We start from the raw sequence: 25,034 nt of genomic DNA, 5'->3' as shown, positions 1-25,034 counted from the left end.
TAAATATACTGTATATTATCCAGATCATTTTTTCTTCTGTAATGTCCGAGAAAGACAGTGCTATCATATGGGCATTGGCCATTTATCTTTGCATTAGCATATGTCAGAGCTATGGATGAATCAGTCAAAAAACATAATTTCAGAAGAAGCTGAGGCCACTGAGTGACACAGTCAACCCCCATGGGTCCCTTAGAACATGGCTGATGTCACAGCTATGGCCAAACATAAGCAAAGCTGGGAAATTAGCCAAATCCACATGGTGAGGATTTTCAAAATAACGGATCTTTCATATAAAAAATGAAGTTACTCTACTTCCATAGGCACTCCCTGTTATCAGACAATTTTCTAAACTTAAGGGCTTATATTCAGGCAGTAGATTCAAGATCAAATCTGCTAAATTTCCTTGATATAGGAAAGTTGGGGGCTGTGATTAGCATTGAAAAGCCTTAGAAGAACTGATACTGCAAAGAACTCTAAAAGGAGAAGATTTCTGGAGAACTGAAAATTAAGCCTGAGAAATAATAAGTAATGTGCAGCATCTCCTCATTGAAAGTCTTCCGTTTTTTTGTCACAGTAACAGAAAAATGATAAGATCCCAGCCTATACAGAAAGAACAATATCTCTTAGAGTTGTTGTAATATTCCAGTGCAAAATCTTTCAGTGCAACAAGCCAAGAGAACTTTTACCCCAGCAGGGGCAAAGTTATCATCCCCCAGGGTTGGACAATAAAGACCAAGCACAAATGTTGGGATCAGGATTTACTTTGTTCTGGGATAAGCATCAGAAGCCTAAGGGAAAAGTATGTCCATGAAATGTGGAATGTGGGTGTGGTTTTAAAGTGTGGTGATAGATTGGATGAGAAAATCAGGATACTTGACAAATTCTTCCAAAAGTTTGATCGTCTAAAGGTCAAAGACAAAAACACCTGAAATCTCTCAGTCAGTTTGATGGAGATGGAGCCCCATTTTACCTGCAGTTTCCTAATCAAGTGTCTTTGTCCTGGGAGCAGAGACAATCAAGGAACCTAAGAAGCCTGAGAAGACAGACGTGAGATTGATAAGCATGATATATTATGATAAGAGTATTCTGCCTGATGCTTTATGTACATTATCACATGTAATCCTCACAACCACCCTGTGAGTGAATTGAAGCTTGGAGAGTGAACATTTTAGAGCTTGCAAGTGATTAGACATGATCACTACATAAAATGGACTTCAATATTCCCAACCCCACTGCAGAGTAAAGATTCTTGATATATATTCACTTACTATCTTACTACATCAGAGATGGGATGGGGCATCTGCAGATAACCATGTACTAATTCTTACTAATGGAATTGATCCAGAAAAGGACCAATTCACAAATTTTGGCGGTTTAAAATGATAACGATTCATTATTTCTCACAATTCTGCAGTCTATGTGAACTTCAACTGGCATTTTTTCTACATCCAAAATGACTTCTTCCCTCTCATATCTGGCACCTTAGCTAGAGTGGCTGGAACAACTGGGCATGATTGCAATTGTTCTAGCATCTCTCTCACTTCACGTGGTCTCTCTGATAGAGTAGGCAGACATCTTTAATTGGTAGCTCAGGGCTTCAAGATGTAGCAGTCCATGAGTATGTGCCTCAGTGTGAGTGCATTTCAAGTCTTTGCTTGTGTCATATTTGCTAATGCTCTACTGGCCAGAGCTCAGAGTCAAAATGAGAGAGATTTACATAAAGGTGCAAAAATACCAGAAGGTGTATAGTTCATTGGAGGCCATCAGAAACAATTTACATGGTGTATTATCTATGAGTTAAAAAATGATTTTGTCCTATCTTGGGTCAAATCAAAATGTTCAGTTGGACAGATAAGACAGAAGAACAGTGAGAGGAATCTGGAGGCAGTCCATCTACTATACTGGCAGGTTGACTAGAAGGGAATCAGAAGAATCTCAACTGCACTGCAATTTTCTAGAGTACCACCACCCCATCTCCCAAGCAGGTTGAGTATTGGTTACAAGTGTTAGTCCATGACATCAATCAGACTTATGGGTCTAACATGAGGGAAAGGGGTCTTTACAGGTGGGCATGACATGGCAACATGAAATCCAGGAAGAAAATGGACCTCAAAGGAAAATAAAACTGGCCAGCAGGTAACATCTCCAACCCTAGAATTTGAATAAGTGAATAACAAAAAGTAACAAAACCAAGTCAAAGTTTCAGGCCAAGAGATACTGGGACTGCTGGAGATTTGAAGATGGCAGACCTTATGGAAATGGGGAAAAATACAGTGTCCAGATACTCTGGATTGAGGTATAGGACAAGAACTTGTTCTTGGAAACTAGGAAGATGTTCATTTGCTGAAAAGGGGAGGGAAGGGGCCCAAAATGAGACTTGACTATGAACCCCTAAACATTGGTTTGAAGATGTATCAATCATTCCAAATCACTGGCAGGGCTGGTCCAGCCTTTTTGGAATGGACTTGTGTCCTTTTATCTGCAAAACATCCTCTCCTTTAAAGAACCACCCCTATTCCCATTAAACATAATTTTTGATGGGGTTGTACTGACCCCTCTGTATGCCACAGTAATGAGCATGTAGCCCAGGCCTTTTGAATAATAACTCACCAATTCCCCAGCAAGAGAGATTTTGTTCTAAAGGGCAAGTCTGTAATCTAATTTTTTTTATTTAACTTCATTTATTTTAATTTATTTTTAATTATTTATGCTTTTGTTACTATGCAAGATTTTTAAAATTATTTTTATGTTTTCGAATTTATCAATTTTTTCCTTTACTGTCTATGAATTTTAAGTCTTATTCAGGAATATTTCATTCACTTGTAAGTAATAAAGGAAATAAATTTTCTTCTAGTGCTTCTATGGTTTCAACTTTAAATTTAAATCTATGATTCATGGGAAATTTATCCTTGTTATAATTTGAAAAATAGACCTAATTTTCTCTTTCACTGTGCAGTTCTTTTTTTTTTTTTTTCTAGTGTTTTTTGTTTATTTGTATTTGGGAAAGGGAGAGAAGGGTGAGAAATATAGGATAAGAGAAAAGGGCTGGAGAACAGGTGATCTTTTTGTTTTTGTTTTCTTTTCTCAAACAGGAAGTACTGCCATTCTAAAAGCAGGTACATCTGAAGGGTACATGTTGTTTTTAACAGCACCCAGAACTGTTCTGTTGAATTTCAAAATGAGAAGAAAATCTTTTTCTTTTGACAAATAATGGGCCCCACGAGATTAGGTGTGAGTGGATGTATTTCTAAACTGTTCAGGCAGGGATGAATTTGGGTGGCTTCAGCAGACCCCAACTTATCCAGGGACAGTCTGGCAATTGCAGCAGAGTGAGGGGTAGAGAGGAGCTACAGCCAGGGCATGGTTCGGCACTGGTACAAAAAAGAGGGTGCTTACATGGGGAAGAGAAGGAGAAGTTGATGAGGGACATGGGACAGACGAATGCCAGTCACCCCAAGTGGGCAGCTGTTTGAGAAGTAACTTAAGAGTTCCTTATTTCATTCAGGAGTGAAAGAAGAAAAAAAAATGGTAATAAGGAAGCATTGAGGGTGGAGGCAAGAAAGAAAACTGCTAAAAGTTATAGATTCTAGATTCTACAGTAAAACATTTTTCAATAAAACTGTCCCTTCCCTAGATCACACCAGGGATGAGACACTGGAACCTTTTCCTAAGTTATTCCCCCACTTCCTTAAAACAGCAGACAGCAACAGTTACTTCTGCTGTTCTAAGATGCTTCTTTCTCCATGTTCTGTGGGAACAAGTGTGAAGGACAGGGGATGCTACACTATAGACATGGAGCTCGGAATCCTGAGAAAGAGTGGCTGTCACACACCCAGGGTGACACGAACTTCCCCCAGGACCCCCGTGCAGCTCACAATCGCTGGAGGGCTGCTTCTGCCTGGGGCATGTCCCAACCCTCCTACTGCACATTCTCTGAGTTAAGTTTTCTGTGGATCCTCCTCCTATAGGTAGATGGCAGGTTAGTTACTCTAAAAACATCTGAGAAACTTGAAATGTTCCTCTCTTTTCCTCGGAATGACAAATCTGGGACAATTTCCTTCTGTTTCTTATTTGAAAAAACAAAAGCATGAAAATGGCTCACATATAATTTTGCTAGAAGTTACTCTGTAGATTTAAGATGCTGTCCTTTTTTTGGAAGCTGCCCAGGCTGCTTGGGACCCTGGCTGGCTGACAACCCACACTCACCCTGGAACCCTGCCCCCACTGTCTGTATAGACCAGCGAGAATGACACTGGCTGCCCAGCTTAGATGGTGCCTCTATCCCAATAAACTGGGTCTGTTGCTGGGAACAAAGAAAAAGAGAAAAAAGGGATAACTCCCAGCAGCCATATAGCCCACACACCTTTGCTGCAGATTTAACCAAAAAACTGTCACGTACTCGTCACTCTGTAGATGAATCTCTTGGTTTTAGTAACAAGCTGTAGGAAGAGACACAGGAGAAAGAGGCAGACTCCAGAAGAAGAAGGAAAAATGAAACATCTATTGAAGTCTTTGAGGAAAAGGAGTATGAAAACATAGTAGCTCCTGAGGAATTGGGTGATAGAGAGACCCAGAAGCAGAGCAGACTGGACAGAGCCTGTGGGTCCTGTCAGCTTACATCAGCCAGGCAAAATCTGGTTTATACCAGAGATTCTCTATTTCCATGATTCATCTCTGGTGCCCAGGGTTCAGCATATCAAGTGGCTTTAGAAGAGTCCAGGACAGAGAGTCTGTGTAATTTTTATGCTAAAAACATCACCACCTTCACTGGGCTTCTCTTAAGCCCCCCACGGTCATCAGGTCAGGAACTGGAACCCAACTGAGAAGTTAATCTACCTTATGCTTTGTTCACACCACTGGTTCCAAAGCATATAGCTGAACCCCAAAAATGTTCATGATCAGTGCCTTAAATAACTTCCAATTCTTTTTGCAAGTAACCTCAAAGGTTAACTACCCTAAATCAAGAAGGAGCAGGGGGAAGTATTCTTAAGTGTCATCTCTTAAGGTATTGCAGTGATGTATCAAATTAAACAAGAAAGAGATTAAGGAAACTACTGGAGACAGAAGAGGTGGCAAGGGAGAGATGGCAAAGAACATATACAAATTCAGCTACACAGACAGTTTGCATTTTTGTTTTTCATTCTTTTCCTTTCCCTTACATAAAAACCACAGCTGCTTTTTAAAACAAAAAGCCTCAAATTAAAAGACCCTGTGGCCAAACCACTATACCTGGGTACAGTAAGGCTGGACTGGAAGCCAAAGCAGGGAAGGGAAGCACTGCTGAAAGAGGGAGGGAGTGGGGAGGAAAGAGATTCGAGGGAGGGTGTGTGAATCTGCACTGCACAAAAGGCTTGAGTTACTTCCCATTCACAGTGATAGGAAAAGAAGGGGAATGAAGGAGTCATTTGCTTTTCTGTTTGTTTTGTTATTAAAGCAAACAGGTCAATGCCGTATAACCATGGGTGCAAGCTGTTTGGACAATGGAGCTGTCAGGAGCAGAGAAAAGAAGGGCGATCTCTCAGTCTGGGCCAGGTGGGTAGACAGTGATACTGGGGAGATTCCCAGGCATCCAGCTGTGCTGAAGCCAGATGGAGCAATCAAGCTTCAGGCAGCGAAAGTGAAGGACAGCAAGGCCTGAAGGCGCTTGGCCACCACCGCCACCTCCAGATGGGAATAGCCTGTGTTACCCTGTATTACGGGCCAAGGCACCCTAAAGTTTGTCTAGTGGATTCCTTACAGGACCCAAGGCAGAACCAGGTCAGCAAACTGAAATCATTGTCTTTTGGATTAACTCCAGATTCAATAGGTAGCACAGGGAGCACTGGATCAACAGGAATCTCTACCCTAGTAACAGGCAGGGTTTGCAGCCTCTGAGTCCCTTCCACGCCCTTTCTGTTTTTCAGAGAATGCTCATTGCCTGCGGATCCTGATCTGTGCTCCTTGCTTGGTCCCTGAGCCTGTTCTGAATCCTTTTGCTCACATTCCTCCTGAGTCTGCTCCTTGTGGCTATCAGCCTTGGCTTCTACCAGACCTGCCCGTTCATCTCCTCTGGTATCAGAGAACCACATGGGGAGCTACACTGCCAGGAGGTCACAGAGGACTCATGAAACTCAACACTCAAGCCGACACCACTATCTTCCTGGCTGCTCATAAAACCCTCTGCAGACAGGCCCAGCCTCTCTAGAACATCGACTAGTCCCACCCTGTATCCCATATTATCAACAGCCCTTTCCAACACGAAAAAGTTAGAATGGGCAGAGTCCAAATACCCTTGAAGAATGGGAGAAAGATCAAAGGTGATGGTGGGTTATACAGAGAAGACAGGGTTTAACAAATGAGTACGAGTGCTGAATCATTATATTGATATTTCTTTGAGTCTTCAGTTCCCTAGATCAGCTAGAAGTAAACACCTAAAATTATGGAACTGTAACCCATACCAAACTCCGAATTCTATAACTAATTGTTGCAATGTACTTTGAAGTTTATTGCTTTTTTGTATGTATGTTATATATCACAAGAGAAGAAGGAACATAACAGAGAAGAAAGGATTTAACAAAAGAGTATGCCTGCTGAATCATTATATTGATATTTCTCTTGGTCTCCCGTGTCTTGGAGCAGCTAGAAGAAAAAAACAAAAAATCGTGCAACAGTAACTCATACAAAACTTTAAAATCTGTTCTATAACTACTTGTTAAAATGTACTTGGTAATTTATTGCCTTTTTGAATATATTATATTTTACAATTAAAAACAAAAACAAAAATCCTCTGCAGGCTTGGTACTGCTGAAGGCAGTGACTGTTTGAGGCCTGAACAGGGAATGCTTGGCTGCTATTCTCCCAGATCTCAATGCCCAAAGTATTGCCAGGCATAGTCACATCTCCTAGTCCCAGGCACAAGTTCTTTTATTGTTGGTTGTTTTTTTTTTTTTTAGCAAACTGTGCTGGTTTGAAAGGACTATATACCCTAGAAAAGCCATGTTTTAATCCTGATTCATCTCGTGGAGGCACCTGTTTCTTTTAAATCCTACTCAGTACTGTAGTTTGGAAACTTGATTAGATTATTTCCAGAGACGTGACTTGCCCAATTGTGGGTATTAACCTTTGATTCGAGGGAAATGTGACTCTGCCAATTCTGGGTGGGTCTTGATTAGTTTACTGGAATCCTTTAAAAGAAGAAACACTTTGGGAAAAGATTGAGAGTGAGAGAGCCACTACAGAGCCATGAGACACAAGAGCCCACACAGCCAGAGGTCTTAGGAGATGAAAGGGAATATGCCCCTAGGGGAGCTTCATGAAACAAGAAGCCTGGAGAGAAAGCTAGCGGACATTGTCATGTTCCCCATGTGTCTTTCTTTCCAGCTGAAAAAGAAACCCTGAACTCTATCGGCCTTTCATGAGTGAAGGTAACCTCTCGTTCCTGCCTTAATTTGGACATTTTTATAGACTTGCTTTAATTGGAACATTTTCATGGCCTTAGAACTGTAACCTTGCAACTTAATAAATTCCCCCTTTTAAAAGCTTTCCATTTCTGGTATGTCGCATTCCAGCAGCTAGCAAACTAGAACACAAACTGAGAAGGAATATAGGAGGAAAGGTCTTGACCTTTTTGACAGGCCCCTGCACGGCTTGCCCCTTCTTTCTTCTCTATTCCCCTAGTAGGTGGTGCTCCTTTTTGGTCAGGACTTCGATGAAGACTTCACCCACAATAGAACCCACCACACTCTCCTCCCCAGGGCTGGACTGACCGTTTTCAATGATGGCATTTCCATAGCTCAGGTCAAACTGCTCATGGTCTCTCCCTGCTCACCTGTTCTCCGAGCAGTCAATGTGGACTCCTCTGCTTCTTACTAGAAACTTCGGGAATGTCTGAGTTGGTGTTCTAGTTTGCTAGCTGCCAGAATGCAACACACCAGAAACGAACTGGCTTTCAATAAAAGTAGATTTATTTTGTTAGTTCTTCAGAGGAAAGGCAGCTAACTTTCCACTGAGGTTCTTTCTTATGTGGGAAGGCACAGGATGGTTTCTGCTGGCCTTTTCTCCAGGCCCCTGGGTTCCAACAACTTTCCCCGGGGTGGCTTCTTTCTGCATCTCCAAAGGGCAGGGCTGAGCTGCGAGTGCTGAGATGAGGAATGCCAAGCTGCTTGGGCTGTGCTACATTGTGGTCTCTCATTTAAGCACCAGCCAATTAAGTCAAACATCCTTCATTGCAGCAGGCACGCCTCCTAGCCGACTGCAGATGTAAATCTGCAACAGATGAGGTTCACATACCATTGGCTCAAGTTCACAGCAACAGAACTAGGTGCCTTCACCTGGCCAAGTTGACAACTGAATGTAACTACCACAGTTGGTATGGACTGCTCACTCCAGGGTGTAGGGTAAGTGGCTGCTCCCACTGCTGCAGCCACCAGGACCTCCAGACAAGGCCTCCTCTGGGGACCTGATATGCATGTACAAAGCCAAAGTGTCATTCATATTTGGGTAAGAGAGAGAGTACGTCTTGCTCTGCAATGCCATGTAGCCATCTGGACTCCATACAGGGGCTGGATCGATAGAGGTCACTTTTCTTTCTTGGAGGCAGGCATACAGTTCTGATCCTCTGAGCGACAGCCAGTCCCATTGAGGGAATCTTGGGGCATCATGAGTTTCATCAATCCTGAAAGATATAGGAACGAGGAGTAGAAATCAACTGGAGTCCTAGTCAGTGTGATTCATGGGTCCATATAGGAAGGCATCATCATCTGTCTGGGATCAATGCCCAGCATCTGGGGATGATGCAGGTAAAAGGTGCACTGCAGATGGGAAGGTAGAGGGTACACTGGCTGCCAGTGCTGCACATTATATAGTTACTCTTGCTGCTGCTGCTGCTGCTACTGCTACAATCTGGGGGGAAGTGATTTCTGATACTTGCTGAACTCCAGTATAGGAGACCCAGCCTCCCTATTCTCCTTCTCACTGCTATCACTCTGAGCCACAGCTTGGAGGAGATGTTGGTGCCTCTTCTGAAAATGTATTGGGGGCTTCCTGGGCAGGGAATTCTGGGGATCCTTTGCAGACTGCAGGGCACCTGAAGAGCAGAGAGCTTCCTGCTCCACCTGTTTCTGGGCCTTATTTGCCTTCCAGGGCTGCTTACACTTTTGGTCCAACTGTTCAAGTTTGGCCCACAAGCAGCCAACCTCTCTTCCAGTGCTCGGCACTCCTCTCCTTCCCTGAACTTTTGGGCAACAAAGACATCTCAGACTGAATGAACTTCTGCCTTGGGGTGGCTTGTCCTCTTTGTCCTCTATTGACTGTTGCTAGAACATGCTGCCCATGAAGGATTTCTGTTCGTCAGGGCCTGACGTCCAGCCATGAAACCTCCTGGAAGGTGACAGGGATTCTGGCACCTTTCGGGTGACATGGGACATACCCACTGTTTCACCCCAGCCCTTTCCTTCCTCTTGGGTACATCCCTACTGTTCCACTTTGGTCTGCCATTCTTCACAACTCCATCCTCCTCTTCATCATCACTGAACTTCGATTTCTCAGAATAATCAACTTTCTCATGAAGGCCTGCCCAGACATCATCAGCATCGGTGTCCAGATCATTGATGTCTTTCAGATTTTCCACACTGATGATGGTAGGACATGGTGCTCATTCCACCAGCTGCCTTAGTGGACAGATGGGGCAAGTCATTCCTAGCCTTTCTTTTCCATCTTGGTCATTCATCTGGAACTATCTAAAAGGAACTTGGGGTTCAAGGCAGATCTGAGAAAGGGATAAGATCCTGGTTCCACTATACCCTGGTTCTCTGATGACTGTAGTGAGCACATAAAAGCAGGAAGCATGTAGGTGGGTGGTATACATTTCCCATGGACTATAAAGCTCTTTTTCGGACAGGCTGAGCCGTGTGGAGAGAAGGGTCCTTGGAATCACTGGTACATGCTGAGGAGGGGGCTCCCTCTCCAGTACTCAAGTTCCTGCTGCCCCACTTAGTTGGGGAGGTGCTCAGTTGCCCATCCTCCTCCCTCCAGCTTGTCACATTCTGAGGGCAGAGGCCTGGTCCTGCCTCTTAAGACAGCTCTATGACGCTCTTTTCTTTGCCAGCCTTGTACTCCAAATGCTTTCAGCTTGGGAAGCTCCTCACAAGAGAAGGATAATAGCTTGAGCCCCTTAAACCACCTTCATGTCCTACTGGCTTTCCATTGAGCTGTGCCATGACTTTGGTCCAACTGGCACTGAATTTCTATTCTCCTGATTGATTGTCTGTTTCTGTAAATTGGAGACATTCTGCAAACCGGGCCGTGGCAGCAATTCCTGTGGCTGAGAGGCCATTGCATTGGAATTCCTTGGGTCTTACAGATCCTGCTTGTTTGCCCATCCCTTTTGACCTCGAGTACTATAAGGATGTTGGGGTCATTTCTTTTGTTTTCAGACTTCAAGTTTGGCAGGTGTGCAGGCGGTGGCATATGCCATGCTGTGGCAATTTTCCCGAGACTCTGTAACCATGTCTAGGAATAACTGATGATCTGATTGTGTCTACTGATTTTCCTTGATACTTATCAAAAAGGCTGAGAATAAAATACTTGTTTTTCCTATCCTTGCCCTTGGTTATTTCCCCCAGATGATCGGACATTGCGATGAAATGTCATCTAGTAAAGAAATGTTTCTTGGCATGCTCCCAATCTCCTTTGGGCACTCATCTTTCCAGAGCACAAATCTTTTCTGGCCCGACTGATAAAACACCACCCAGGAATTTCCAGGTGCTTCATTTCTGCAGTCACTTCAAAGACATCCACTAGGTGTGACCCGGGGGACCACTGGGCCAGGCAACAGCAGTGGGCAGGAGACGGCGGGATGGTGGCGGCGGATTGCCAGGCACTGGTGCAGGCTGCTGCTCCCTCCCTTCCAGACTCTCTCCAGCTCACTCCACTCCACTACGCAGTTCTTGAGTTATCATATCACCACATATTACAGTGTCCATATTTTTTCATTGATTTGAGATGCCACCTTTATCATATAATGCACTAATATCTAATTCAGTCTATTTCTGAGTTTTTATTCTGTTTAATTAGTCTGTCTATTCATACACCAATATTATAGTTTCAATTATGAAGGTTTTATAAATCTAGTAGGACTATGCCAGGATTTACTCTTCTCTTATCAGGATTTCCTTGGCCACTGTTACTTATTTGTTCTTCCAAAGGTATTTTGCAACTAATTTGTCCTACAACAAGAACAAAAATTGTTATTTTGGGGGTATTATATTAACTTCATAAACAAATTTAAGGAGAAATGACACATTTATGATGCTGAATACTCCTAAACAATAAATAGTAGTTCTTTTCATTTGTTCAAGTCTTTCAACTTGTTCAAGTTTTTTAACAGTATATATAGCTCTCATTATGAATTCTGATCATTTTGTGCTAAGTTTATGCCTAGGTTTTTTTATTTTCTTTGATCTCTACTCTTCCATTATATCTACTGATCTTTGTTAATTGTATAGCATGCCTCTTTTAATTCTGTTTATGGCTTGTAGTTGTTACTTTGAGTCACACTTCCCAATCATATAACGATATTATCTGCAAAAAAATAGAGAGAATTTTTATTTTTTCTTTCTTTTTCTTATATTTCTAATTATTTTTTCTTGCATTTGTATTAGCTAACAACAACACAGGCTAATAAGGAGTAAAGAGTAGAAATTCTTGTCTTTGACTTTATCAGGGAAGTCTTTACTATTTCTTCATTAAAATGCAGACTTTTGGGCTAAGTTGTATATTTTACCATGTTAAGGAACTATTAATCAATTCCTATTTTATTGAGGGTTTTAAAATATATGGGTGTTGAATTTTCTTAAATGGCTCTTCTGTATCTGTAACTGATTATGTGATTTTGTGGCTGAGCTTCATTAATACTATAGATTATATAGTGAATTTTTAAATATTGAGCCAACTTTGAATTTCTCAGAAAAAAAATTTGATCATGGTATACTATTTTTTAATGGGCTGTTTGATTCTGTTTGTGATTATTGATCTCTTTTGCATTTGTTTTTTGGTACACTCTTAGGTTTTGATATTAATGTTGCTTCCTATAACAATTTAGAAGATTTTTCTTCATTTCTCTATGCTATTAAATTGTTTATGTAGCACTAGATTTGTGTGATATTAGAGACTTGTTAGAAGATCCTTGTGAAAATTTTGGGAGAGCTTTTTCATGTTTTATCTTTTCATTTTAGGACAAGTAGTCTATTTCATTTTTTACCTCTAATAGGGTCAATTTTTTTAAGTTTGTGGTTTTTTTTTTTTAATATTATCTATTTCTTCTTTGTTCAAATGACAGAAAGCCTGGACAAATGTAGCTCTTCCCTTGTATGCCTCCTTTCTTTGAAGCCCCATGCTGTCTACCACGTCTAATCTGAAATTGTTTCATATACATATATTCTAGTTTATAGTTGTTTACTACTGGAGGTTAATTTAATACCAGTTATTCCACTAGGACTGGAAACAAAAGCACCTAAAGTTAGGTTTAAAGATCCATTTCACTACCACAGCAACAGCAGAGGTAAATAATGGGGGAGGGACAAGAGTTAAGAGGAGGTTTAGATTTCGTATTTGACGAGGGTGTTTATTGGTTTTCTTTCTCTTGGGAACAACGAAATTATCTAATCTATAAAAGAGGAAACATTCTGGAGAAAGAGAGGGACTATGAGAGAGCAGAGAATGACAAAGCCACGAGAAGCAGAGAGTCCACCAGCCAGCAACCTTTGGAGATAAAGAAGAAAAATGCCTCCTGGGGAGCTCCATGAAACAGGAAGCCAGGAGAGAAAGCTAGCAAGTGACACCGTGTTTGCCATGTGCCCTTTCAGATGACAGAAAAACCCTGACTGTTTGCCATGTGCCTGAACTTCATTGGCCTCTTGAACTAGATATCTTTCCATGGATGCCTTACATTGGACATCTCTATAGGCTTGTTAGTTCAGCACTTTTGTTGCTGAGCCACTTCTCATGCTAAGGGGTCAGCATGCCTAGTGTAGGGAAGTGTTTCTCCATCTAATCCAACCAATTTTGTAATTAATGGAAACTCTCCTGAAGTACTAGCCTAGGATATTTTCTTATCTTTCATTTCCAATGCTGTTGCACCAATACAGTAGTATCAAATTCTTACCTCTAAGCTCTAACAGTTTATACAAGTAAACCTCTTTATTCTTACGAAAATAAAACTGTATTATACATATCATCCCATTAACTACTTATGTCAACTATCAACGTATCACTCATGTCTTTTACATATATGTGTTTGTATATATATATATACATATAAACTCACATCTATTTCCTTGGCTATAATTCTTTGCTTAATTGTTTTAATGATTTTGTTGGATTTTAATTTATTTAGCCAATCCTCTATTGTTGGAAATGGTGGTTGTTTCCAAATTTTGATTATTAAAAATGTCTCAGAAAAATACCCGGTATCTTTGTGATAGTGCCCAGTTATGCCCAATGAATATATTCTTCCCTTTACCCTGGCAAATATCTATGATATTCTGCCTTCTTGCTTATTGAGGTTTGGTTTTCCCAGGTCTGTATCCAGGCAGCTAGAAGAAGCTCATAACCACTCTGCTTTAATGAAACTTCATCCAAATAGCTTGAGCAGCTTGAAGTTTCAAATCGGATCGATTGGTTCCTCAGGTAACTAATCTTAAATTTCTATGGGCCCTCTGGAACGGAGGGAACTACAGAGCTGGATTTAGCTATCGGAGTCAGAACAGATACCATGAAGCCCAATAAACAAGCAGAAAGGCTAAAACCTAATTAGAGCTGATTTAACACACCTGCTGAAGCTCCTGCACTACACAAACTCCAGGTGCTGGATTTGAGAGATTAATAATTATCAGAACTTTGAGTCACACTGGCTGGCTGGGAGGATACCGGGGGTATTTTTTAGGGTTTTTAGAATGTGGCCAGAAACACATATTGAAGGTATACTCTTTTCCAAATCTGTAACATCTCCCTCATTAGTTCAGAGAAAATCTTAGGTACTTAAATCTCCTTTCATGGATACCATGGAACCAGAGCCTTCCGATTCAAAGAAACATTTCCTTAGATGCTGTGTTTTGAATAAAACTTCAAATTTATAAATATTAAGTAACCATCTTAATCACCTTTCAAAATAATGATCTTTCAAAAACTCATCATGTGGGAGGAAAACATTGAAAGCCAAGCAGGGCGCACTGGGCTCTAACAAAGCAAACCAGGTTGTGCACCAGGATAACAGGCACTAGAGCAGAATTTCCAGACACTGTTATATCCTTTCACGCCCTGAGAATGAGTCAAAATGCCCTACAAATTACAACCACTGTTTCTGTCTGTATGGCATCCCTTCTTCTTCTCTATTTTCCTTTCTTATCGTTGCAGGAACTGCCTGTTTTCACCTGATAGGTTGTCAATAATATGGTCCAGTCACCCTCATCATAACTGGAAGGCAATTATCTGGCCCATCCCCCTGGAAATAGCTCAGCAACAGGCTTCATGACCCAAGCATAGCCAGAGATCCTTTACTGAGTATTGGCAGGGGAGGTTAAGAGGGAATTTCTCTCCTTCAGAGATCATAAGCCTATGGACCAGCTAAAGCTTGAAGGTGGTAGTGGGCATCTTAGTAGTTTCAGGACACTAAAATTTTCTCTTTTAGCTAAGAGACTTTAGGTTAGATTTCTATCTTTTGCAATTAAAAATATTCTCAGTCAAAAATTCTAGGAGTACTTGATTTCTGTAAGAGATTCATGTGCACCTGGAGAATACTGTCAGAATTCACTTATAAATGGAATCAACTTGAAAATTTGGTTCTGATTTGACTTATGAGTTCTAGGATTGCTTGTTTTGAGAAATACATTTGACCTCATATTCACAATTCATCTTGGGGAGAATACTGATCAAACTGAGAATAATAAAATCTTTCCTTTATAATCCATTCATTCACTCAAATTACGACCTGACCACTTTTTCCATCTTCCTCCAACCCATATAACATTATGTGCTCAGTCACAACACAGTTATTAAAATTAAAATCCCAAGTGTTTCTCCTGTCCTGAAATATTTTAAAAATAATTATAAGATTCTAAAATGTATTTTAATACTTTATAGCCTTACAGGCTGAATTCACACGAAGAAAGAAAGTTATATTGCTGGAAAACTTCCTGAAAAGTGCTTGGAAGGGAAGCTGAACAGGCAAGATCTTAGTGTTGGTTTTGCTTCCCAAAATAAGGAAAGCTATTTTGTATAAAAGAAGTCAAAAGAGTTGGAGGCCGTAAGAGAAATCCAAGACAGAGATGAAAAACAGTAAAAAGACCAGAAATTGTTTAGGGCATGTTATGATCCCTCCCCATGACCGCATGAAATTCTTGATACTGATAAATTATTTGGGGGGAAATTCAAAAAGATATTCCATTACACATCTAGGTCAATGCCATAGCACAGAAGAGCACTCAAAGGGGCCTTGAGAAGCAAGAGTAAAGAGGTCCTATGTAACATCTTGATTAATATGGTTTACAAGGCACTTTCATACTAATAATCTTAATTTGTTTCCAAAATGACTTATGAAAATGGATATTATCATTGGTTCCATTTTACAGGCAAATAAACTAAGACCCAGAGAAGCTAAGCATGTTGCCTAAAGTCATGTAATCAATAAGGGAGAAGTCAAGATCTGCAAACCTTAGTCTTCTGAGTAAAGATCCTATGTGGCATAATTTTATTCTTGGCCTGGTAGCTTAGTCTTTTTCACTCCCTCCCTCGCCATTTTGGCACGTCCGGTTCTTCTCGACCTCTGAATTACAAGCCTCACCCGGCGACTAGTGACGCAGCCTTGTCTCTCTAAGCCGGTTCGCCTCCTCCTTATCCCTCCACCTGCCCAACATCCGCTGCTACAAGTACACTCAAAAACTACATCTCCCTGGTGCCTACAGACGTCACAGTCACCCATCCGTCCTCCCTGTGTGATTGGCTACCCTCCCCTGGAGTCCACGCCCTAACTCCACCTCTCCTCAAACTGTATATAGTCCGGGGCTCACCGAGCCTCGGGGTCTTTAGCTACTGGCGGCCCTGGCATAAGCTTCTACCAACAATAAAGCTACCTTGCTTCATGCCTTAATTGGCTCGGCCTCCAGTCCTTCAGACCCGCAGTGGTCCCCTGCGCGCGCGCCTCCGACCCAGACCCTCGAGCTCGAGCTCCCTCTGCGCCTGGCGGTTCTACTCCCCGGACCCCCTCGGCAGGAGGAGGGGACCCTCACTAGCCTAGCGGGACCGGACTCGGCGGAGTCCCACCTCTCCCCGCAATCCTATACTGCTTTTCATATACATTTCCATATTATCCTGCACAGCAACCATGCAAATCCATAAATAGACTCTCTTCAAAGCCTGCACCACCTCCCTAGTGTCAGCTCAAACCATTCATCTACACCTAATCTCTAGTGTGCAAAATTTGGAGATCAATGTAGCTTTCATCTGAGACTGGGCTCTTTGAATACCAGGACCATGGTCCTAGTCATCTTTGAATCCTCAATATGAGGCTTTTGGTAGATATCCTAAGAATGTTTGTTGAATACGTGCTATTTCAACTGTATGCATTTATATGACCTCTTATGCCAATATTGTAGGATATGAAAACATTCATTTCTTGGTGGAATTTTAAGAATTCCAATTTATCAAATTGAGTTTATATCACTTCCCTGATGTTATTAGGATTTTCCAGCGTGGGAAAAATTCCACATATTCTAATTTCCCTTAAAGACATTGTCTATCATCAATCTCCTATGATAGTGACACCAAGGAGAGCCTATATATGTAAAGTACAGGCCTCAGACTTAGACCACTGAAAACCCAGATGCTTTAGTCACCTTCCTTATTATTCCTACTGTCATAAACTTAAAATCTTTGAAATTCATTATGTCGCTTAACAGAAGAGAAATAAGAAATTCAAATATGCATTTTATTCTTCTACTTTTCACATAATTATTCAAATGAAAGCCTTTTAAAATTTGTTCTCCTTTGAAAACTTTTGCATTGGTAATTCACAGCCTCCAAACAAGTCAAAGCACTCATCTTCTGACATGCGTGGGTGGTTGCACTTGTATTCTCTTAACTGGCTATGAGAGAGGTAAGTTTTTGCTCTCCGTTACTCCAATTGTCTGAAATAGTCTCAGGAATCTAGACAAGGAAAAGTAGAAGAGGTTTCTATCAAGTGAGTTCTTAAGGTAGAATTGCAGAGGGAAAAAATCAGTTTCTTGAGCTCTGGACTTGGGATCTTGAACCAATCATTTCATGTTTCTCTGCCTCATTTACATGTGTAAACTAAAGGCTAGAATTGTGTTTTGAAGCCTGCTAAGGATCTAAAGAGTTGCCCAAAGAGATGAAAAGGATGACCCAAGCCAGAGATTATGGGGTCCTTCCATCTTGCTCCTTCCTGAAGAAATTCACTTTGGTCTATTTTATTCATTTTTCAGATTTAAGGGTAAATTTTCATCTGTCAAGAAAGGATACTATGCCTAAAAAAAAAAAAAAGAAAGAAAACCACTGGTCTACCATCCCTTCTGATTTCAACATTTCTTGCTTCTGCTCTCACTCTAAAAATTATTTTTAATTTTCCCATTGTTCTATTCATAACTATAAGGTTTGTATCTGCTACTTCAAATTCATTATGCTTGTGTGCCTTTCCCACCAAAAGTGTGTGATAGTATCTGATAGAATAAGTTTTAATAATCACTGGGCATTTTGTACCAGACACTTCGCCAGATGCTTTTATAATCATGACCTCATTTAATTGACATGTATGTGCAGACCTTTTTCAATTTGTCACCACTAAGTTAGTTGTTATACAAAGTGCAAAAAGGAGTATAAGATGCAGAGCCCAATGCTGAGGTACTATAGTATGTGTAATCCCATGCATATCTGAACAAAACAATGAAGTTAGTATAAAGATCTCAGTTTCTAGGATCAAATGTCTGTTTGCCCATACTGGCTCTGCCACTGACAAGTATGAATTTGGGAAATTTCTTTAACATGTCAGCCTCAGATTTTTCACCTAAAAGATGGAAAGAAGTCTACCTCAGAGAGTGACCCTTTGGGTTAATAATAATATTCATCATATACTGAGGATTTAAAATGTGTCAAGCTCTCGTCTAAGCATATTAGTTTTCTAGAGCCATAAAAAAGTTACCACATACTTGGTGGCTTTGACCAACAGAATTTTATTGTCTCACAGTTTTGGAGGCTAGAAGTCCAAAATCAAAGTGTTGGCAAAGCCATGCTTTTCTCTAATGGTTGTAAGGATGGATCTATCCTTGCCTCTTCTTAGCTTCTGGTGGTGGCCAGCAATCTGTGGTGTCCCTTGACTTGTAGCTGTATAACTCCAGTCTCTGTGTCTAGCTTCATATGACCATCTCCTTCTGTATGGACATCCCTGTGTCTCTTCTCTTCTTATAAGGACACCAGCCATAATGGATTAAGGACTTGCCTACCCCAGCATGACTTCATCTTAACTAACTACATCCGCAATGACCCTAATAGGGTCACATTCTGAGGTACTAGGGGTTTGGACTTTAACATATCTTTTGGGGGGACACAGTTCAATCAATAGCAATATATACAATCTAATTTAATCTTCACAACAAAACAATGGGGTTATTATCAGCCCCAATTTACATATAAAATAACTGGAACATAGAAAAGCTTCCCCAAGGCCACATAACTGGTAAACTGAGGAGCTAGGCTTTAAATGCAAAGTTTAAATGCAAACTCCAGAGCCCACAAGCTTAACTTTACTATGAGAAAATGTATGTGCACGTGTCTCACTCAGTGCCGAGAATTGAGCAGGTGCTCACAAATGACTAATTTCATTCTCTTTGAGAACTGCATGGGTGGAGATGCTGAGTGGCAAATAATATAATATACTATAAACAATAAATAAATGCCTAATCACGCATACATAGAATCCATTCTATAACAAGATCAAGAAGAAATAAATAAAGTGCCTATCAATCAGCAGGGAAGAATTGTTTCAAAAAGTGAGCTTTTAGGGCGGGCCGCGGTGGCTCAGCGGGCAAAGTGCTTGCCTGCTATGCCGGAGGACCTCGGTTCGATTCCCGGCCCCAGCCCATGTACCAAAAACGGAGAAACAGAATACAATAAAAACAAGAAAATGTTTAAAAATGTTTCCCTTTCTTCCTTCCTTCCTTCCTTCTATCCTTCCTTCCTTCTCTCTGTCTTTCCTTTAAAAAAAAAAAAAAGTGAGCTTTTAGCTGGACCCTGGAGAAAGGGCAGACTTTAAAAAGACTGAGAGGCAGGAGAGCATTTCAAGAAAATAGAAGAACATAAGTGAAGGCATGAACTGCAGACAAACCTGGAGACTGGGGGAAGGGAAATAAGTTGGAGATATACATGATTGCTCTGTTATATCTTTATACTCATACCCTTCTTTAGGCAAATGTAACTGATAAAGAAGGATTCAGATTTTCAGGGAAGGAAATTAGCAATCATTAAGGTTACAAAAGTGCTCTGCTTCTCAGAAATATAAACTGAAGAAGTATCTTGAAATAATGAGCTCCTCTCAGAAATGTTAAAGTGTTTGATTTTCAACAATCAAATTAACTTATATACTATTTTTAAGTACATGTTCATTTAAGTACATGTCCCACTAAAGCAGTGAGATAGATGCTGATTTTAAGAGGGAGCAGATATGTAACTCTGTGCTTTCTGCATGATTCTTCTGTGAACCTACATCTGCTCTAATAAAAAAAATTATCAAAAAAAAACTTAGAAAAAAGTAGATGTGTGTTCTTTGTATGATTCTTATAGCTTTTGTGTAAGTGTAAAATAATTTTTTCAATGTTAATAAAATAAATTTAAAAAGTTTTAAAGCTAGCCAGAGAAGTTGGTTATCATGACAGGTGTCTTCATGAATATCTCACAAAACCGACTGGAGTTTATATGTTCTTTTTTTAAAAAAAATATATAAACATAACTTTCTGTTTGTTTTGGTAAGCATGCCCCACCCATGTCTCTTGTTGACTTTCATTTTGTACATTTCTTACACGTGCATTTCTGCAACGTATAAGAAAATCAGGGACTTGAGAAATGCAGTTCTGTCCCATGCTAGAGTATTAATAACCGATAACAGAAGAGAAGCAATTTTCTTTTCCTAAAAGCATGTTCCAAAGGACCTCATAGAATTACTTCACTAATAATTAGAATTCTCTTTGGAGTCCCTCTGAGCTGCTTGCACAAAATGAAATGAAATGTGCAGTCTTACTGGCTACCAAAAGAAGAAAGAATATATCTTCATGTATACGGGAGTTATTAAATTAGTTGCTCACTCTTTTTCAGTATTATGATGATTGGTGAAGAAATAAACCTTTTCTGTTGCCCCAATTTTTGGTTTGCTCTTCCATTACAAAGACAAGTAGCTATCACATTTTAAAAACAAGACAACCTCTTGTCTATCTATGATGCCAACCTCTACCCAGAAAAAGAGAATGAGATAATGGGGAAATGGAATTGAAGGCAAAATGGAAAACTGTCCTAACAATTATCTGAAGAAAGACATCCTGTTAATGAATTTCCCAAGAATTCCTTAGAAGGTGGGATATAACTAATTGGGAAGCATAAATAGAAAAAAAAAGTCATTTTCTTCTTAATCTAACCAAGCAAAGTAGGCTGGGATTTTCATCAGTAACACTATCAGTGAAGTGAGAGGCAAAGAAAATGCAAGACACACACAGGTACCTTTGCAGAGCACACGCCTCTCAATCTAAGTGCTACTGTGATTTCCCAGTCTCCATCAATGCGAGTGTCCCCATTCTGGGCTTCGAGCAGCATAGCTGAAGAGGCGCTTAAATGTGTATTTCTAGTCTTGATCTCCCAGCATTGCCACAGGGTGAAATAGGTACTGGTAGCCCCATTTTAGTTTTTCAAGAACTTTAAGTGATTTCCCAACGGTCACACGAAAATGGTTCTGCCAGACCTGGAAATAGAATGCTTATGGATTTTCGCCTTCCTGCTCAAGTGTTAAAGGAGTCTTTGGATTTTATATTCCTTATGCACCAAAAAAATTCAGATTCATCTGGTAGGTTAGTGGCCTTCAGGAGAAATGGAGGATCATCTTGGAAAAGCGTTTGAAGATGTCAAAGGTTCTATCCAAGTGTAGGTACACTATAAGGCACAAAGTGTGCTGGGAAAATACATTTTGAGATAAGAAATGAACGAGTAGTTCTCACAAGATCAGGTGTGAAGTATTTAAATAAACACAGAGCTGTAGATGTCTAGAAGACATCTGGCATTGCCCAGGAATCTTCATGGGTCCCCATCACCAATCTTTAAGGGGAGTCCAATATCAGCTCAATCTTTAATTAGGAAGTTACTCTCCTGGAGACACTAAATATCACCAACCCTGTCTGTGGCTATACCACAACCTAGGACAAGGATAAAGAAGCAACCACCAGAAAGACAGCACAGACCACTTAGGCAATTTAGACTACTTGACTGACCACAAGTAGTCTAAATTGCCTAAGTCAATCAGAGACAGAGGACCCAAACTCTCAGAGAAGCCACTTCCAGGTTTACAAGTAATACAGAGAACCAGCATTTTGCAAACTGCATCAAAGAAAAAGAAAAACCATGCCTTCTGAGGATGCCATTAAAGGCCATAATTTGAACTCTTTATCTCCCTTTTGTCATTTGCTAGAGCTTAATAAACTAAGTGTGGGCATTCCACCTCTCTCAGACCTTCTGAAGGAGCTCTTAGAAAGGGCTTTGTACACACTTGGCTGTGTCAACAAGGAGCAGTGTGCCCTTTGATGCAAGAGTATCAGCAACAATAATCCAAACTAGAGGAAATGAAACTGGACAGAGGGTCTGACAATCTAGCTTCCTCTGCCTACAAGGAAATTTTCTTCCCAATGCAAAATGTGAAGATTTCTGAGCTGCATTTCTTATGGAAGACAACTTCCCTTTAAACCTTTCTGCAAGATCAGATCACTTGGCATGAAATAATCTGATAGTATCTGGGACAATTTAATGCAAAATTAGGCTTTATAACATGGGTGGGTACAGAACTTTCTGCTTTAATCACAAGAATCACATGTATCTAAGAACTCCTAGAAGGAGACAACAGGATAACAGGATGGAAGGAGAATTCTCTCTCTCTCTCTCTCTCTCTCTCTCTCTCTCACACACACACACACACACACACACCCCTAGGGAGCCTGCTAGAGTAGGTGTGGATCGAGGTCACAGCATTTGGAGAGTTGACTAAGCGGAAGAATCAGGCACACAATGCACATCTTAGTCCAGCCTGTGTAAGTCCTGAAAAATTACTCTGGATGCTTCAGGACAGACCTATCCCAGAGAAAGCTGTAAAAGAAGGAAATAAACTTACATGTAATAAAATGCATGCACTATACTGCAGCTGCGGTGCAAGGCAGGGCACAACTGGAGAAATCTACCACTGAGCCGTGCAGAGCCCTTTGTTAATCATCCTTTCACTGTCTTTCAAACCCACATCCCACCTCAAAGATCAAGACCCTCAGGCAGTTTCCTGGTGGGTCCTGCCCGCCCTCAGCAGCAAAGTTTTCCTGTGGACCTTTCCTGATCCCTAACTCCTTTCCCCACTCCAGGGCCCTGTCCTTCAGGGTCTTGGTAAACAACAGCTTCTCTGATCAAGGATTTTATCATTTTTGATGTATTGTTGAGTTTCCCTTTCCAGACTATACCTAGAACATCTAGGCTTGCCAGCATCTTTCATGGCGTTCACTTCTGAGGGAGTGTTTGATCCAAAAATAGAAAAAGTAGGAAATAGAAAAATGTGGCCAATCAAGAGTCTAAATTGCCTAAACTTTAAAATCTTGGAGTACAGGAAGGCCTTGTGTTTTTAATGTGATAGAAAAGGACATTAAGAACATTAGCCTCACAACTCCAAATACTTCACTCAACCCAGAACCCTCTTCTTTGGCTTTTGGCTCATTCTTATCATAGCAGTGATTTCCTTTGTATTTGCAGAAACAAAACAAACACCACCACAAAAATTCAAGATGTTTGTTTTGTTTTATACCCTTCTCTTTTTTATGAAAAATAACACATACAAAAAAGCAATAAATTTCAAAGTACATCACAACAATTAGTTATAGAACAGATTTCAGAGTTTAGTAGAGGTTACAATTTCACAATTTTAGGTTTTTACTTCTAGCTGCTCTAAGGTACTAGAGACTAAAAGAAATATCAATATAATGATTCGGCAATGATCCTCATTTGTTAAATTCGCTTTCTCTGTCTAACTCTACCATCACCTTTGATCTTTCTCCTGCTCCTTAAGGGTATTTGGGTTATGCCCATTCTAACTTTTTCGTATTGGAAAGGGCTACCAAATAATATGAGATAGGGGCATGGAACTAGTTGATGCTCTGGAAAGTCTGAGCCCTCTGCATTTCAGGGCTTATCTGGTCCGGTGACTCATCTGGAGGTTGTAGGTTTCTGGAAAGTTACTCTAGTGCATGGAACCTTTGAAAATCTTACATAATGCCCTAGGTATTCTCTAGGACTGATAGAAATGATTTTGATTGGGGTTTGGCAAGTTATGATAGGTAGCAATGTCTAACCGAAGCTTGCATAAGAGTGATCTCCAGAGTAACTTGTCCACTCTATTTGAACTCTCTCAGCCACAGATACCTTACTTGTTACACTCCTTTTCTCCCTTTTTGGTGAGGATGGCATTGTTGATCCCATGGCCCAGGACCAGGCTCATCCCTGGGAGTCATCTCCCACACCACCAGGGAGACTTTCATCCCTGGATTTCACGTCCCCCATAGCAAGAAGGGCAATGCTTTCACTTACAGAGTTGGGCTTACAGAGAGAGAGAGAGCCGCATCTCAGCAACAAAAGAGGTTCTCTGGAGGTGACTCACAGGCATACCTATAGGTAAGCTTAGCTTCTCCACTATATATGTAAGCTTCACAGGAGCAAGCCTCAAGATCAAGGACTTGGCCTATTGATTTGGTTGTCCCTAATGTTTGACAAAGTAGCAGGGGTTTCCTGGTGTGAAGTTTAATAGCTCCATTTTTTTTCTCCCATCCCTCAAGGGACTTTGCCAATACTTTTTGATTATCTGCTTAATATACTCTGTGATGTATCCAGACATTACATTAAGCTATACAGGACTAAGGGTGCTCATTCTTATTCTGGGCTCCCTGTGTTTGAATTGTTTAAATGATCTACCCAGACAGGTTGAGTTAGATCATTTACTACAGAAAATTTAGGTTCTGGACAAAGCTTTCTTCCTTTGGTCTCAAAGAGTAGGTGAAGTTCTAAAACACAGGCAATGTCTTCCTTACCCCTGTATTCTATATTACCTTAATCCCAAACTGGTTGACTTCATTCTTATTTCCAAATATCATATTATATATATATATAAAATAGCCCCTCAAAATCCAGAAATAACATTTACCACTCTGGACTAAATGTGACTGCTGTAAGAGCTTACAATCTAGACTCCAGTTTTCTCATAAGTATTTTCTAAATAAGATCACACAATATTTGCTCTTTTGTTTCTGACTTATTCTGCTTCACCAGATGTCCCACAGGTTCATTCACATCGTTGCATGCCTCACAACTTTGTTCCTTTTCGTAGCAGCACAATGTTTGATCATATGTGGACACCATCATTCACCAATATACTTCTTAGTTAGTGCATCTTTCAGCCACCTCCATCTACTAAGACTCATGTATAACACTCAAAGTCAACAGAGGTTATCTTAGAGGTTATTCTTACGCATCATATAGATATCACTTTTTAGTTTATGGTGTATTGGAGTGGCTAGAGGGAAGTACCTGAAAACTGTTGAACTGTGTTCCAGTAGCCTTAATTATTAAAGATGATTGCATAACTATATAACTTTTACAATGTGACTGAGTGTGAAGATCTTGTGTCTGATATTCCTTTTATCCAAGAATGGACAGAAGAGTTAAAAAAAAAAAAAGGTAAGGATAATAAATAGATAATAGGGAAAGCTAAAGGG

General features: G+C 40.5%; 2 pseudogenes; both read right to left on the bottom strand.

The window, feature by feature from the left end:
- Positions 1–5,597: 5,597 nt before the first annotated feature.
- On the bottom strand, positions 5,598–7,790 carry LOC143645057 (protein PRRC2B pseudogene; annotated as a pseudogene).
- Positions 7,791–8,358: 568 nt separating this feature from the next.
- Positions 8,359–10,613, bottom strand: LOC143645056 (protein PRRC2B pseudogene; annotated as a pseudogene).
- Between the last annotated feature and the right edge of the window lie 14,421 nt (positions 10,614–25,034).

Source organism: Tamandua tetradactyla, chromosome 8 (assembly GCF_023851605.1).
Source record: "Tamandua tetradactyla isolate mTamTet1 chromosome 8, mTamTet1.pri, whole genome shotgun sequence".
Lineage (NCBI taxonomy): Eukaryota > Metazoa > Chordata > Mammalia > Pilosa > Myrmecophagidae > Tamandua > Tamandua tetradactyla.
Note: the sequence above shows the minus strand (reverse complement) of the source record. Positions and strands in the feature narration are given on the sequence as shown.